At 29.4% G+C, this 17,914-nt stretch overlaps 1 long non-coding RNA gene across 3 annotated transcripts in view; it reads left to right on the forward strand.

Annotated features, from left to right (window-relative positions):
- The window catches only part of LOC124421403, a 15,313-nt gene extending 3,335 nt beyond the window's left edge, over nucleotides 1-11,978 (forward strand). For all 3 annotated transcript variants that reach the window (XR_006941643.1, XR_006941641.1, XR_006941642.1), the window contains exons 2-3: nucleotides 11,363-11,502; nucleotides 11,564-11,978. This is a non-coding gene — a long non-coding RNA (uncharacterized LOC124421403). The remainder of the gene's footprint in view (nucleotides 1-11,362; nucleotides 11,503-11,563) is intronic.
- Nucleotides 11,979-17,914: the final 5,936 nt, after the last annotated feature.

The following is a 17,914-nucleotide window of genomic DNA, read 5'->3' on the forward strand; positions in this document are numbered from 1 at the left end:
CATCATGTTTGTTTAGTAAAGCATTTATTTTAAAGGTAAAGTTATCTAAACTTGGTTGCTTATTTTCTAGTTAACGAGTAAAACATTTTGTTCAATGTGATTGAGCAACAGGAAAGAAGTCCGTCTTAACATTAAATCATTGATTAATCTGTCATACATATCAATACCTACTTGATAACTGTAAATGTTCATCAACTTTTGACAGCTATTAGAGTTCCACTCATGAAAATGGCGCGAAATTAAAAAGAAATCTTACAGGTTTTTGTTACAAAGTCATGTTTGCTAGTCTTCATTACATTAATTCAATTACATTTTCTCATCAATTGTGTAAAATCAATAATTGAGGAATTTGTTGCTTTTATATAATGACGAAACGTACTCTCTATTGACAACAAATTGACGATTAGTAGAGAGAATACGGGCTTTATGCGATTTTCTAAATCCCACAATGGTCACATGCTGTGAAGGGGTTTCAAGTTTAGTTTTTGTAATCAGGCTTAATAATGGCGTACAACATGTCATAAGCATTTCTAGAAGCATATTCTACAAAAATAAATAAAAGTGATTTTAAACTGCAGTGAATTCTTGTCAAATATAAGGAGGATTAAAATCAATGGGATTTATTATAATGTATTTAACACTCTATAGTTTGGTTGGAAATCATGAAGGATGTACAAAAATGTCTGTAATAGGTAGTTGATGGATGTATGTGTAATAAGGTACTATTCTTACCCAGCAGTTCGACGGGAAAGTAACGAACTAACACCTTTACCTACTACTTATGGGGGCCCCTAGCCACCTGACTACCCCGGTGACCAAACATTTTACATGGGCTGATCCTACGTGGAAGTCAATTGTCACTCTGACTACCCCGGTGACCAAACATTTTACATGGGCTGATCCTACGTGGAAGTCAATTGTCACTCTGCACCCTATAAAGAGACAGTTAAAAGACGGTCTAAAATAGTCAAAGGATGGTAATCTATAAGTAGGTTCTTGGAAGTCAGACACATTACTAGCTGTTTAACTGTCGGTACTTTTCTTGCTGCTATGGTGACGATTTACTTTTATTCTTGATGAATTGTCAAGAACATGCGAATCGGAGCCAACAGGTGGTAAAATATTAATAGAAATAAAAGTTAAAAATTTTAAGTATCTACTCTCTAGTATACTATGGGACATCAATGTGACGATTGACGCGAAAGATATAAATTTGGGTCAACAAGATGGTGGCATATTTGTATAAAGTAACAATCATTTCTCCAAAAGAGGGGTAAAATAACTACTTTCAGAAGTTCAATAAAACGAAAACAACTTTTAAGAGTCTAATCTCTAGATTACTTGGAGACAGTAAAGAGACGATTGCTCTCGCTTACATAGGGAACACTAAAGTGACGACTGTCTTCATTCTCGATTACAAAGAGTATAATTGTGACGAAAGACCAAAAACATACGAATTATATGTATATATGTACCATTTTACCTGATCTTGGGATAGTTTATTCCTAAAAAAGCTATAAATGTCGTTATGAGTAAGTCTTAAGATGTATATATTGATTATACAGTTGTATATGTAACAACAATACTTTCTTACATACATAGTGTATCTGTTAAATTTACATTAACTGTCATAACAGTTATAACAGTTGTATCATAATTTGTGATATAATTAATGCCAAGTTTTCACTCAAAAACATAAACAATGAACAGCTGTTTTTTGCAAACAATAATTTTGTAAAATGAAAAATGTTTGGAAAAATGTTAAATAAACATTTAAAACAATAATAAATAAAACAAAACAATTCAGAAAAATGCAATTTACTTAAAATATTAAGTTTTTGTTCTTCCGAAATCATTGTTTTATTGTTTTTGTTAATTGTGTTTTCTCACTTATAACTTGAGTTTAATTGCCCAATTACACTCAGTTAAACTAAGATAATAAGTAACTTTACTGATAACTGAAAAACACGAAACATATATTGATCCAGGTTTAACCAAAGAATGAAGATTATCTTTATCAGAAAAACTCGCCCTAAGTATCTTGAATCCTCAAAAGAACTCCTTTTGATAAAGTTAATATTGTTTTAAAATTTAACTATTCAATATTTGGTAAACTGGTCTTTATATCCCTATTCGTATCCATGCTTCAGTTGTAATAGTTTATTCACATTGACTACAGAAAGTTTTACCTCTACATACAGTATGTTTTTAAACCAAGATTAATGACGATCATTTAGATCTACTACAAAGGACTTTTAAGAAATATGTAGGAGTTTACTTTTATTGAACAATTTAACATTCCATATCATGAAAGTAAAGAGTATTTTTAGCAAAAGTTTTATCTTCTTAGACTAAGACAACGTCAACAAAGTCATGCTGAAAGTAAAGCAATGTATTTATTGGACTACAAAATGAAATATTACTAAAAATGAACTTTAGAAAATATTGAACATAAATAAATTTTCTATGTCTAAGCAGAGTTAAGGAGGAATGAGAAAATGTTTTCAAATAATGCATTCTAAAGTCATAAATTGTTTTAAGCTATCATTTTAATAAATCACAAATATTTATTATCATATGTACATTAGGGATTTATAAGGAATTATATAGTTCTGCATATAAATGTATATATACTTCAAATGCTTTACAAGTCTGTTCGAATTCTGGATTTTAAAAAATTTAATCTTAAACTTATGTTCAAAACAGTAAATTGCAATGACTGACACACGTTTTCGTAGACAAAATACTAGACAATTATCTATCAAAATCTTATACACTGCAGACTAGTTGTACGATGCAGCTTTGGTATATATACGATATATATTTTAATAATATATTTATCTTAAGTAAATAAGGTTTTCGAAATATTTTATTAAAACTATTATTTAATATTTAACATCATATACAAAATTGTACAAACAGGTATTGATTTAAACATATTTTATAGAAATTCTTGTTGTTTCAAATATGTTGTATTTGTTATCGTAGTTGTTAATATCAGCAAGTATTAAAACCCTTAAAGATATTTAAAATCAATGGATAATCATATAATTTTCTTAATTCTACAAAATAACAACACCCACAGCAACAGCAACAAAAACAGATAAACACAGTAATGGTAAACATCACATAAACAACATCCATCCAACATCAACAGGGACAAGCAGAAAGAACAACCGCATCGAAGAGAAGCTAACGTATAAAAGGCCCAAACAATTTCAATGGTCAACAACAAAAACAAAAGAAAACACGAAGGAACAACAAACGCATTTCCACAAATAATATTAATCCATGCCTTCTTCATGCTGTAGTGGATGCAATGCATTCGTTTGTCTCTTTGTTGCAACAATTCTCAACACATGTTGAATACACAGGTTTGGAATTTGACATGGAAATAATGTTGATTCTTTATTTCAAGGCAGCTTCGAACATTTTATATTGTTTTTACTTTTTAAGGTTCTGGCATGTAACACTACGTTCCGCTATATAATCGCTTTGTTGTTATGCTACAGTTTTTACAGATATATTCCACTAAATGTAAATTTTGACCTTAAACATCGTAAAGAACATGAAGTTCTTTTTACAATGAAATAATTACTTAAAAAATTATAAGAATATGTTCATTAAAAGTTAGGAATTGAAAGCACTCGTAGGGTATATAAAGATTCGTCTTAAACAGTTAAATATACAATTTATTTGTTTTGGCATTATTTTCATGTCTGTTTTGATATGTAAGTTATTCACGCTTTTATCATTATCATCAACAACCTCATCGTCCTCAAAGTTTTGGTTGTAGTAAAAATTTCAGAACAAGTAGATACGTGGCTCTTAATGTTGTTGATGCTGTTGCTGTATATTTGCTGCATATCCATATAAATGTTTAATTCGTGCCTTTAGTTACCAAATCAATGTTAAAAAAAACTGCCAGTACGTATGTATATTAATATGAAGTTATTTGCTGATAACAAAACAGATTCATTATCATGAAGTACTTTGTATGTATGTAATTCCTTATGTACTTAAGTATATTTTTATCTATCTAAAAGGCCCTTAAAATATGGGTGGTTCAACATCATTCCTTAACATCTAAAGAAAGTGATCATAGCTTGTTTCTCTATTTCAAATGAAAAACTAAATAAATTAGTCACTCGACTTGCTACTGAAAACCGTTACTTACAGGTTTTCATTAAAATGTTTGTGTATATTAGTATCTCATGTCTACTCCCTACAAATATATCGTCTACGGGGGTAGGAAGGATGGAATGCCGACAAGGATAGTTAGAATAGGTCGTGAAGAGCATCGATTACTAGCACAGAGCAAGAAGTTCGTTCAAGCTAAGAACACCCTGACAGACTAAGGGTGCTTTTCACATTGTTCTAAGACAAAGAGAATACGACTTTCAGAAGTGTTTAATAAAACTAATAGATAATGGAACTCCTTGGCCACTTCTCTCAGAGAACTCTCCAGTCGCAGTCTTGCAATTAAAAAGAAAGAGCTAAGCCAGTACTTAATAAGAAGGATACTTCAGTTAAATCAAACCCGAAGGTAAGAACTTTCATAACGATACCTGAATCTTAAGATTAAGGAAGTGCAATATGAGCCAGTTATTAAGATGGTCAGAACTTCAACTAAATTAAACCCGAAGGTAAGGTCGTCTGAAAAGAGACGCCTTCAAAAGGGGGATGAAATAGCTAGTCGCTGAAAGGTTAAAAATGCTATTATACCACAGTTGCTAAGAAAGACACCGGAATGATATATTCTCTTCTCTACTTTGGTAGAGCGACAAACAAAATTCCAAAAGACCAGTGTAGTAAGGTGATGCAGATCAGCAGTAATGGCTTCTAAGGGCAAGCACGATAAAGAGAGTGTGAGCAATACCTTTAACAAGGTTTTGGTGATAATTTTGCTGTCAATGTTATTTCATTAATGAGAGAAAAATTGTAACCAGAGAAACGCCAAAATCTGAATAATTTTTCCTGATATATTAAAGTACTTATTTGTAATACTTGAAAGAAAATTCTAGACAATAAGATTGAGAAATTAAGAAAAATAGTGGTCTAGATATGTGGCCTTAGTATCACTATGACACAGTGATGTGAAAAAAGCGGGATTAGATCAATTATAATTGATACTTCAATAATCTGGTACATTTGTTTGGACTCAAAGTGTAAAACAATTCCAGCTTTCAGAATTTAGAGTACATGTTGCCATCAGCCCTATTTCAATCGATTAGATACATCCTTTCTATCATCAATGTCATACACAACGATTTTGTATATAATCGCACCCTGTTGCATGCTGAAAACAGATGTTATCGGTAACTGTGAGTTATTATAACAGTAGCTTTCAGAATTGAGTTGCTATAAAGAGAAAGAAGTTATAAAAGTTAACTTGTCAAAGAAAAAGCCATTCAACGCTACGAACTCTGAATTACAGAAATGGACGAGTGGAATCCCCTAAAATTATCAAATTGAAATAATTGATACAATTAATAAGTTCAAAGTCTATGGTCATCTTTGGACTTACACTTATTTTTTAGGTTGTACCCAGCTGAAAGCCGTATATAGAGAATACGCTGCTCTCTAAATCATAAATAATTTTGGCTATAAAATCCGAGCCTGTGGCTTAACATTATATCTTATGTCTCGCTGCTTATTCTTCTATTTCTTAACGTAGTATTGTATTCATTACATTCAAGTGGGAAATTTCAGTAATTTTTAAATTGCATCTGTTAAAAAATGCATTCCAATAAATAGTAACAGACTTTGCATAAAAAATTTGCATCAACCATTGAAATTGTAATAAAATGAGGTTGTCCTTGAAAGAACGCGTAAACCTTGACTTGAAGCCAAGGCAATGCGTTGACATTTCCAGCGGAGGTTGTTAAGCATCAATCAAGTTGTTACTTCTACTCATCTGTAATGTAAACAATCGTTGACATTCAATATTGTGAATAATCTTGAATCCATTTATTTGTATGCAAAATTTACAATAAGAAATTTTAAAAAGCAGATGTTTTTAAATTGAAAGTAAAAACTGAAAAGGGATTTGTCTAGAAAATCTTATGCATAGTTTTGATTATATCTTAGTGTTTTTGTTTCAATCTTTTACTGATTTGATTCTTTGTCTCTAGTTAATACCAACCTCATAAAATTCTTTAAATTATTTTAAATAAAGTTTATGTCGCCTTTACAATTACCACTAAAGCACTACTATAATGTATTCCTATCCAAAAAAATTATGTAATTTAAGCTGAAACTCAAAAAACACACCTCCACTATCACTGACTAATCGCAAAGAATAATTTTACAAAAATCTTAAATAAAGAAACCGTCACAAATCTCTTTTGCCAACAGATATGAAAACCAAACCAAAAACTGAATTGGCCAGCTGAATGTATGCGCTCTGATATGACCAAATAGTGGGTGTGTATTTTAAAATACAGAGGTCAAGATCAGTTGTGGTATATAAGTGTTATGCGTCTGTATGTTTGCTTTACTCCTTTAAGTTATAAAGACAGGCTTTTCAAAATAACTTTGAAATCGTTGGAGGGTTTTTATGATGTTGAAATGTAAGCTTTAATAAGTTTTGAAATGCAACTAGGTTGTGGCGACAAATTAAATGCAAACATTTTGTTGTAGTCAAAGTTTAAATAGGAATTATTTATAACAACAATTCTCCATGTAGTAATCAACTTGTCCAAATGCACGAATAATAAATTATTTAGTTCTTTCGCAGTAGAAGAATTCTTTATGATTTTATACTAAGTTTTTTTTATAAGAATATTTTAGTTTGGTGTGGTTAGATGTGCGTTCAAACATCCTCGTTATGTTTGATCTAGTCTGCTAAAATTGATGTTGAATAATAATGGTACCAACTGAATATTTCTGGACGCCAATTTTCGCAGAAGCAATGAGGACTGTTCCCCTCAAGATAAATAAACATTTAATATTCTAAATCTTTTTGAATTGAAAAATTATTTTTCTAATACACTGAAATATAGCCCTTAGAATCTATAACATATGTATGTAGTTCGTTTGTTAAAGACACAATTGGGTTAAGAGAACATACATTTTTTTCCTGTTTTTTGTGATTTAGTTAGATTGCTATTGAAAAAAGGGAAAATAATGGTTCACTATTTGTATAAAATTAAACGAACAATGGGGTTTTTAGATTTCACAACAGGGTTAACAAATTTCTACGTGCTATTTAAAACGTTGCAAAAAACGTGTCTTCTAAAACTTAAATTCGCGACTACGGTAATCTGGTGTGATTGGGAATTCTGAATCCAAATTTAGTTTAGTTTCATCTCATTTTTTAAATTTCTTTGATATATTTAGTTGTCATAAGCATCTAAAAGATGGTCCCATTAAGCATCTACAAATCTTTAGATTCTCGAAACATTGTTATGAACTATTCTTGTTAAAAATGTATCTGTCGAAAGAACCATAAAAACAAACATTCGATGGAGATTTATTGATTGATTTAAACCTGAACTTAAATTTGATTATTAACACAACGTCATTATAATAAATTGGACAATTATATTATATTAAGATGAATACACAAGTCATTGTGTTTTCATTCAGTTCTAGAAAATGATAGTTTACCCTAAATTATTACTAAGTATGTCTTAAAAATGACTGTAGTTAAAGGCTTAAAGTATACTTTTCTAAAGGATTGAAGCACTCTTAAGCTGAATCTAAACTTATGTACACATTCCAACCCAACGAATGTATAACAATCAGTTATACAGTTTCTTATCTGATTTAGCAATATCTATATGTAGGAATTCGAAATTTTTATAACATTTAAAATCACTTCCTGTCAAATGCCAAAAACATCACTTTCTTGTTGTAAGAACTTTTCTAAAAGTTAAAGATTGAGATATCTTCTAACGAGAAGTTTCCTATATTTATTAGAACTAAAGATTCTAACTTAGAAATGTTAAAGATATTATAAAAATGTATATAATGAAAAAATCTAAAATTTTTTTCTAGTTGTTTTTAACTCATCTCAAGATTGCATGTCAGAGAGCAATGAAAGGAAAAGTTTTTATTTTAGGTTAAAAAGAACTTCAATAACTCGTTCAAAACTTGTTTAAGACAAATTGTATTTTTACTTTCAGTTTTCAGGTTTATTGATTTAGTTAGGATGTCTTCTGGTTTATATTCTCCTTAAGGTGAAATGGAAAAACATCAGGATAATATTTTTTAGATTTCTTAATAGAAAAACTTTAAAGTTTCATATGTATGTGTTTATGAACATCTACAAAGATAATTACATATTTTCTACTTAAAAAACGACACAATTGTAAATATGTATGTACTATGTAAGTAGTCGTTAAAAACGTGTAAAAAGCCAAATGCATAAAAAGGTGTCTGTACATAATAAATCGTTCATTCGTTTATCTTTTTTTCAACAAACTCCATGATCTGTTAAAACAATACTTTCGTAACAGTGAGTGCATGTTCCATGTAGATGCAATTGTTCTTACCCATCTGTGTAAAAGAAAATAAAATTGGAGCTAAAAATGGAATGACAATTAAGACAAGTGTTGAGAAAGAAGTTATAATTAAAATAGTTTTCGAATGAAAAGTGTTTTTGGTTAATCCTTGGTGGACCCATAATATTTTGTGATGCATTTGAGTCAGTAACTCTAATAACCCAATAAATCAATTGAACCATATCAGCAGAACTAGAAGAAAACTCCCGCTGAGGGCCAGTTTATATGAAACTTTCCAAACGTAACAAAATGTTCTTTTCTTAAATCTGTTGACAAAACTTTATGACATTTATACAATGTTTATGTAGAGTTGTAATTCGTTTGTATTTAAAGATGTAATTAAAATTTTAATTGTAGATTATTAAAAAGAGTTGTAAAATTCAAATGTACTTAATTATTTTTTCATTATTGTTACTTAGTTCGACAACAGCCACTTCCAGGTATGCGAACTAACAGAGTTCAACATTTATATTAAGAACGTCTGTGTTGCCAAACAGCTTCTGATTATGGCCCAAACATACTAGTCTCTGTTCTCAGAAGGCTTAGTACGTAACTTTATCAGCATTTGTTTCCCATATTATGTTTTAAACAGCATCCGACTGATAATAACCGGAACCTGAGATTCTGAAAATCAAACAATCGGAAATAACTAATTCTTTCGATAACTTATCAATACCAAAGCAGACTTAATCGATTTCAAAAAAAGATTGATAATATGTACAAGTAGATAAATTCGTTAAGTCAAAATACCAAGACCACTTTCTGAGATGATCACAATTCTGGAATCAATGGTTTTTTATAAAGATTCGATTTTAGAATTTCGATTTAGAATTAAGAGCTAGTGATCACAGTGAGATTTAAGAGTTTTAGCTTGACTAAACAAACAATTAATATCGTTGATCGCGGTAGGAGAAGATCCGGGGCATCACAGATGATTGGAAATGGTTAAAAGTTCGAAAGATCAGTTCAAAGATCTGGTTTTAGAATAAAGCAGCAGTGATCACAGTGAAGTTTATGAAATGTTTATCTTGACTAAATAAACAATAATATTGATCGTTATAGGTGAAGATTACGCATCGCAGAAGATTCAAAATGGTTAAGTATTGCAAAGATCAATGGATGTAGAAAATAGTAAATCCAAACTCTAATCCGATGGTATCGCAAATTAGAGAAATTTTAAGAGCGTGAGCGCTTAAAGAAACACAAACACTTTTAGAGCTCGAAATTAGCGCCTTGAAGTAAAAAACATGACAACTGTGCCGGAATTAATAAATGAACACTTTGAATCAATTCAAAAAAGTCCTAACTATGCCGTTTTTTTTAAAGCCTAATCAAATACTGTCCTAATCTGTTCACGAGTAATTTTGCCCAAAGCTGAGCATAAAATTTCCCAAGCGAAGTAAAGTATAAATTTTCAAACAGTAACCTAATTATAAATCCTGCTACTCACATTTTCTTAAATCTTAATGTTTTGTCTAGTATCAGACAAAACATTAAAATGCAGATAACTGGACATGCATGCGTCCAGTTATCAGCATGCGAATCTGCTAGTGAAACAAAACGTATAATGACAACATTTAACATTCAAGTAGCCGAAGAAAACTTGTTCCAATCTGTTGGAGTAGTTGTTCTCAGCACTTTTATTAATGGGGTAAGGTTGTAAGTTTTTGCATAAATAGCTTCATGCAACATGTTAATAAGTACCAAGTGTTAATTAGTATATTTTTTTGTGTCCGCAACAACAATGTCAATATATGGGTTATACCATAAAACTTATTATATCCTGAGTTTGTGTTGTTTGATTACACAGCAAAAACTTTTACTACAACATAATGGCTTAAAATTCTAAAATTTACTTACACAATAGCATTTTAAGTAATTTTTTTTTTAAATAGTGATGTCATTGCAGATAAGTACTTACCACAATTGCTTACAAGTAATTACAAAAATCAGTGAATGTAAATCATGTGAAAAAACATATACAACTTCTATGCCTTTAAGAGGCATTAGAGCTGAAGAAAAATACATATTTAGATCAAATTTCGTATGAAAATTTTGTTTTATAAACCTTTTATAAAATACAATGCTATTTATGAATAAGTGTACAAGAATTTACAATTTTATAATATTTTTTATAATTTTAGAGTTGTTTACAAAGATCTTAAAATGATTAAAAATATGTTTTATATGATTAAATTTGCATATGATTAATTTGTCAAAATTGTGAAAAATTTCATAAAATCTTAAAGCTGGAGGTTCACACCACGCGTTCTACGTTTTCCCGCATTCTATGCGCCTGTCAAAAAAGTAGAATCAATGTATTTACATGATAAAAGTTACAAGGACAAAAGTGTATAATGCCTTGACGCGTATGAAAATATCATCTGATTTAGACATATTATATTCTTTATTTAATGCGTATTTATCAATTTGAATAAATTAAAATGAGTTTAATGATAAAAAAATTAATAAAAGAACAAAAAATTTACGCTTTAAAAGCGTAGCATGTAACTTCTAACGTAATACGCAAAGTAGATATAAAAAGCGCGTAAATCTTAGACGCAAACACGCGTAGTGTGGATCTACGTCTTAAAAAAGGATCTTTTCATCGTTTGATCCAGCTCACCAAAAATTGAGATAAATACAAAAGTTTTGAGCCAGGAGATCTTAGAAAAACTTAATTTTAATTTTTGGTGAAAACATCAGCAACTTTCACTTTGGGGCCATCCCTAATTTATATGCCTTAAACAAAACTACTTTACTAACACTTTTAACAAATAATTCATCTCAATATATTCAAATAATAGATAATTTAAAAGTCTGACAAGAGTTTTATTTCTACAACTTTTTTACAGTAATGATCAACAATAAAGGAGTATTCAATCGTATATTGATCATATCTTAAAGAGATGATTTTATGATTTGAAAGTCCAAAATAGCAAACAACTTGTACAACATAATGAATAACAAACACTATGAGATAACAACAACTAATGTAAGCGAAAGTAACAAAACTTATGTAAGCATATGAAATAAAACTATTTTTACAATTCCAGCTTTCACAAAAGGACACCTTCAAAGATCATATGTTTGTAATTGAACTAAAAACGGGTGTATAAGGCTTCCCTGGATATTTGCTTTCACTCAAGGATGACCTCCAGAAATATAAGTTTATAATTCAACTAATAATGGTTATATAAAGGTTCCCTGGATATTGGCTGTCACACAAGGATGACTTCCAAGAATATAATTGAACTATAAAGGTTGTATAAAGATTCCCTGTGAATATCAACTAATTTGTTTAAAACAGAATGAATGCTGAAATAGCTTAAGAATGTGAAACCTATGATATTCAACAATAAAGTAAAAATTTAGCAAATCCATTTAGAAAATGAAAAACTTGTAAACGATTAAGTGTAATTCTGTATAATAAAAAAGTTTACATTAAAATTGAAAACCTTACAGTAAAATTAACTATGTACATAAGTAAATATTTTCCTTTCATTGAATACTTATAGCTGGTATTCAAATGTAAGTATGTAATCAGCAAACAAACAAGGCTAAACCTTTTTAAGGCATTATTTAAACATAAGTGATGTCATTGGGTGTAAGTACACAATCGCTTATAAGTAATTAGAATAATCAGTCAATGTAAATTGTGTGCAAAAACATATTCATCTTCTTAATCTTTACGAAGAAGCTGACTAATAGATTATAATGTATTTGCAAAACACATTATTAAAGTGCTTCTTTGTAATCAGAACGATATGTAGTAGTTATTGAAAAGTAATTTAAGAGGCAAGTAGTTACAATAGCAAATGTTAAATATATAAATATAAATATATATACTCAAAATTAGACACAAACCGGATGATACGTCTAATGCTATAAATTTAAGGGAAATTCTACTGATCAAACAATGCCAAATTTGAAGCTAACAAAAAGAGTTGTAAAATATTTTGTATTATTTTTGTTTATTCTGTCAGAATCAAAAGATGTATTAAAAAATCTTTCAAGTATTTTTTTGAAAAAATAATATTGAAAATTTTAATAGTTTTTTAATGATAGAAATTTTAAAAGACATTTTTAACAGATTTTCATCCTAACAGTATAAAATAAAATAACACAAAATATTTCCCAACTCTTCCTATTGGCTTGACACCAAATTTAACATTGTTTGATTAGTAAACGTATTTTAAAATATTTTTTGAAAAATGTACTTTTTAAAACTTTGAAATCCTTTTGAAAGGACACAGGTTCACGACATGAAAAAAACTGAAAACGCAGATTTTTTCCCCTAAATTTAAAGCATCAGACGTATATCATCCAGCTCTTGTCTAACGTTTGTTTTTTTCTTTTTGCCGCACGGTGTTATTATTCAAATAAATAGAGTTAATTTAATTAAACTCATTTTGTGGACAGTCATGACGTATGAGTACTATCGCGTATACTCAAAAGAGAAATATTTTTTAGATGTTAAAACGAAATTTAATCGATGAGTTTAAATCCAAAAATTGTAATAATTGTGGAAGTAAATGATATCAGAAGTACATTATTCTTTCTTAATCTACAATACCTGACACTGATCAGTGATAAACGTCTAACTTGCTAAGTATTGATTCAAACTTTAACTACTATAAAAGGTATACAATTATCATTTGATTGAAGTAGTTTAAACGGTAAAAAGTAAAGTCTGTTGCAATCCCATGGGACATGTCATTAACTATGTTATTAGCAGTTTAGCTCCATAGATGAACGCCTGCTGGTTAGTGAAAGAAGATCTGCAGGTTCATGGTGAGTTTATAAAATGTTTGCAATTGTTAATGTGTTTCTGTTTACTTTATAAGTAGTGTTATTATACAACAATGTACTATTCTATTCTTCACAGCTTTAGTGGTAACATTGTAAAATAACCGTGTTACACTAACCTTAAAATATTACAAAATCTTATTGTCCCTAAGAATGCTAGAGTGAAGTCACTTTTAACTTTAAATTTACGCGCTGAACTTTAGAAAATAACACAGGTCAACGTTGTTTTTAAATAAATTAAACGTACACCTTAAAATGCAGCTGAATCTGAAGATAAAGAAATTCTTATGTCATATTCGTATTCAGTGCTGTCCAGTCCTCTAGAAAAGTTTACATTGATATCTGAGTTAACTCCATTTTTTAATTTTTGTTAATCAGTGTAATTAAATCACTCACTAGAAGTAATACATATTAGAATCAAATGTTTATTTGTAATCGAAGTTGTTGTTGTTGTTGTAACAGCTCGACTGTGGCCGATAGTTCTTTTCTGGGGAAAAAACTTTCGGTTGATACAGCTGTCGCTGGGTTGACAATCTTTGGCCGAGTATGACTCGGGTCGTTCCAGAGCGAAGATCCAATTGTCGTGGAAACGTGTAATCGAAGTAAGTATATCTGATTTCTGCCCAGACTGGTGATAACAAAATAATTATTATAATAAGTTCAGGTAAGTCCTATCAAACTGTTGGGTATTATTTCCTTTTATAACTTAAAAAGACTTACATACATACAGAACTTATGTATGTATGTTTTAGAAACATATTCCGGAAGTTTTGGTCAGACAGATCTGAACTACATATTTAACCTACAATTTATAGTTACGCCGACTAGATGACTAGATATTTTAAAATGTAATTGTCCTACGAGGAAGTCAATCGTCATCCCTTAGATAACAAAGAGGCAGCAAAAAGCTTAAGTATGTTCTTCAAGTGTCCACCCTCTTGCTTACAAAGGGGACATTAAAGTGACGATTGTCTTCACCCTCGTTTACAAAGAGTACATCCGTGACGAAAGAAGAAATAGAGCCAACCAGATGGTTAGACGTAAATCGAAATCATTGTCTATGACTCTTTGCTTTGGTGTCTGCAAAGACGTTTCAAAACGATTTACCTGTTATGAGAATATTACAAACCTACAAAAGACTATAAAGTACAATACAATCATTTTGTTATTCAACAAATAAATCTCATACCATCTGTCGTTGCTGCTATATTCTAACGTAATGTTAGTGTTTAGAGTCGAAGTATTTGTTTCCCATTTATCTCCGTATGACATCAAATCAATCTTGTGAAACACAACTCAAGGGGAAGTTAAAATTTCTATTCACAAACTAAAGTTTTCCTTTTATGTCAAAGCAAAGTTATTCTGTTTAACTCACGAAAGATATTTGTCGGCAATTTTTGTTTGTCATAACATAAAGAAGATCTTTTGGAGACACATTAAAAATAATAAATAGTTTTTGACATTTGAAATGAAAAGTTTTTCTTAAATGTAATTGAAACGTAGATGCTAGTGGCGTTATTTTTACACAAACTAAGATAATTTACCAAAGCCAAGCAACCATGAATAATCTTAGTCTCTCTCTCTCTCTCTGTATAATCATAATCCCCACAGAAGTATTTATAGAAACAGGTTAGTGTTGTTAATATCTTTCAATTTAAGCCGTCAAAATACATGTCACTTTGACGTTAATGTCACATAAGTAACACTGGAAAACAAACTTCTTTTGTTTTTTTATTTACAAATCTCTTCATTTTGTCCAAAAGAGCCAGTATATAATCGCATAGATATTAATGTAAATACATAGTCCTACATTAGTAGTTGGAAGGTTAAATGTCTAAGATTAATTGAAGTGAAATGTTTACAATCGTTATTGTTCTTAATTACTTGTTCCTGAAGAAAAAATCCACTCTGTGTATGCTACTACAGATCGTGTTGATAATGTTGGGTAATAGATACACAATCAAAAATTATTCTAAACTTTTATACTCTTAATTTAGACAATTTTTATCTAGAAAACTAAAGTCTAAGGCTGACTTCTTGAACATTGGAAGCGAAAATATTTACTGCACTGCATTATTGATAACTTTAATAAAAATATTTGTATAGGCTAGTTAGAAAGTTTTAAAGCTGACTGTAGTATAGCTAGTGTTTTAATACCAGAACACGTTTCTTACATCTGCTTCTTGTTCCTGTTTACCTGTAAACTAATAGAATTAACTTCTTTTCTTTGTAAATATCCAGCAAAAACTTCATTATTAAGTAAGAAGTTAAAATGCTAAAATTTACTTACATACTAACTTTTAAGTCAATATTTTCATTCATTGGAGGCGATTACTTGCCACAATCGCTTACAAGTAATTAGAAAAATCAGTGTCAATGTCAATCGTGTGTAAACAGTATGCAGCAAAAGCTAACTATTATACCTATAGTATTTATATAACACATTATCAACAACAAGTTATTAAAGTATTTTTAAGCAATCAGAACGCTTTGTAATAGCCATTGAAAAGTATGTTAATAGGTGAGTGAATACAATTGCAAATTATTGCAAAGTTTTTGTTGGGGTATTTTTTATTCAACCGCGTGAAGTAAGTCGTCATATGAGTAAAGTAATTTACTAATGTTAAGGTTGGGATATGTTAAGAAAGTTCATTAGTATTCTACAGTGTAATTAAAATTTAGTTAAGATATACAAACAGTAATTTTTTTCATTTCATGAACTCTGCGAGAAAAAACGAATTATTTTCTAACTAACAGATTTCTACTGTTTATTAAATAATGAAAAGTAAACAAATTTCTTTTTAAAACTTTTAAATTTGAATTTGCAATCAGTTTTTTTAAGCAATTGTAAATTGTAAAGGCAATTTTCTCAAGCATTTGTCTATTACACAGGCCGACAAAATTTGAAAAAAAAAGTTGAAACGAAGTTAAACGTTTCTAAAGGATTGATTAGAGCTGAATCGAAATCTGACTTCAGATTTTCTCTATCACATCTGGTATTTGACATATTGTGTCCGAAAATTAAAAAAACGCAATGTTTGTTCTTATTTAAGATGTTATAACAGCATCAAGATAAATTTATTTGTAAAATGTTGTATACCATCTAAAAGTTTATTTTATTGACTTCATAATAAAGGCCTAACATCTGACATGTCTTCTTTATTTTTCGAGGTATTTTTACCTAAATCTTGAAAACTCATGGCATTTGGTAAATTTATGGTTTTTACAACCTGAACTGCTATCGAGCGGAAAGTATTAGGCTTTGTAAATACTATTTAAAACGATCACAAATATAGGATCTACATCTAACTGACGTTACTCTAGTCTACTCAATATAACTTTTTGATTAAACTTAACAATGTCTGTCTATCCATCAACTTTAACGGTGATATCTCAGCACTTACAACATATTTTGAAACAATTCGAAAAGTATTTTCATAGGAAAAATGTTTGGAAATTTTAAATGTATAAGATTTTTTAATGAACGAAAAACAATTTTTGCAATTTATTGTTAAATAAAGTTTTACATGAAGATATCTCGAAAATGAAAGAAGATATGTAAGATGTTAAGCCTTTATTTTAAAGCTTATATAATGGAATTTCAAAAAGTATACAAATAAAATTGTGTTGGTCATTTAGATGCCTTCGTTCAGTTATAACGTCTCAAAAAGGGTCAAAAATTGCGTTTTTTTGAACATTAGAAAATTCTAAGGTAAGATTCACATTGAGTGGGCCTCAGACCTTTAGAATAGCATATTTTGGTCTCTGGATTAAAAATTTGTCGATCTGTATTAATGTAAGAAACGGGGTTTCAACTAAAATTGTAAAGAAATATTGGAATCAATACATTATTTTCTATACATCATTGTCATGCAAATGATGAGAATTTTTAAGTTCCTCTACACAAAGTTAGTTCCATATAGGAAGTAAATAAATTTAACTACAGTTTACTTTTTCTTTAATGAATAAACATAAATTTTGTTAAGGGTCTGCAGACAATTACTACATAATTTGAGAAATACAGCTACAGTTAATATTATATTGAGCTGAAGGCCGCAGATGCTAGTGCTCTATGCTACTTTTCTTAGGCTTAGAATTTATTCTTAGGTTTATGTTAAAATAAAGAAATAAATAAAAATTATAACTAATTAATTCTTTCTATAGTTTTGTAAAAGTTGTTCCTTCTGTGAAAAAGACTTGAATTATAATGTTGTTCATGATACATACATACAAAAAATTACTTTAATTTAATGCCATAAACATAAAAGAATGTTATAAAAATTATATTTATTAAAAGAATAAATTTTCAAATAATCAAATTATCCCATAAAGTGCAATTTTTAATTGTGTTTGGTAACTTAAGAATGAACAACTTTTACTTCTATAAGTAACAATATATTATAGTATATAAGAAGGAAGAGGTCAGAATAGTGACTATACTGACAGCCTCCTTCTTATAGCAATCAAGCTGAAATAAAAACATCATTAATATACCAATTAATCCCAGTATATCTAAAGAAAATTCAAGACAAGTCTAATTTGTTTTTATGATACATAAAATTTATATTAGAATCAGTCATTAGAAGCATTTGAGGAGA

Source organism: Lucilia cuprina, chromosome 2 (assembly GCF_022045245.1).
Source record: "Lucilia cuprina isolate Lc7/37 chromosome 2, ASM2204524v1, whole genome shotgun sequence".
Lineage (NCBI taxonomy): Eukaryota > Metazoa > Arthropoda > Insecta > Diptera > Calliphoridae > Lucilia > Lucilia cuprina.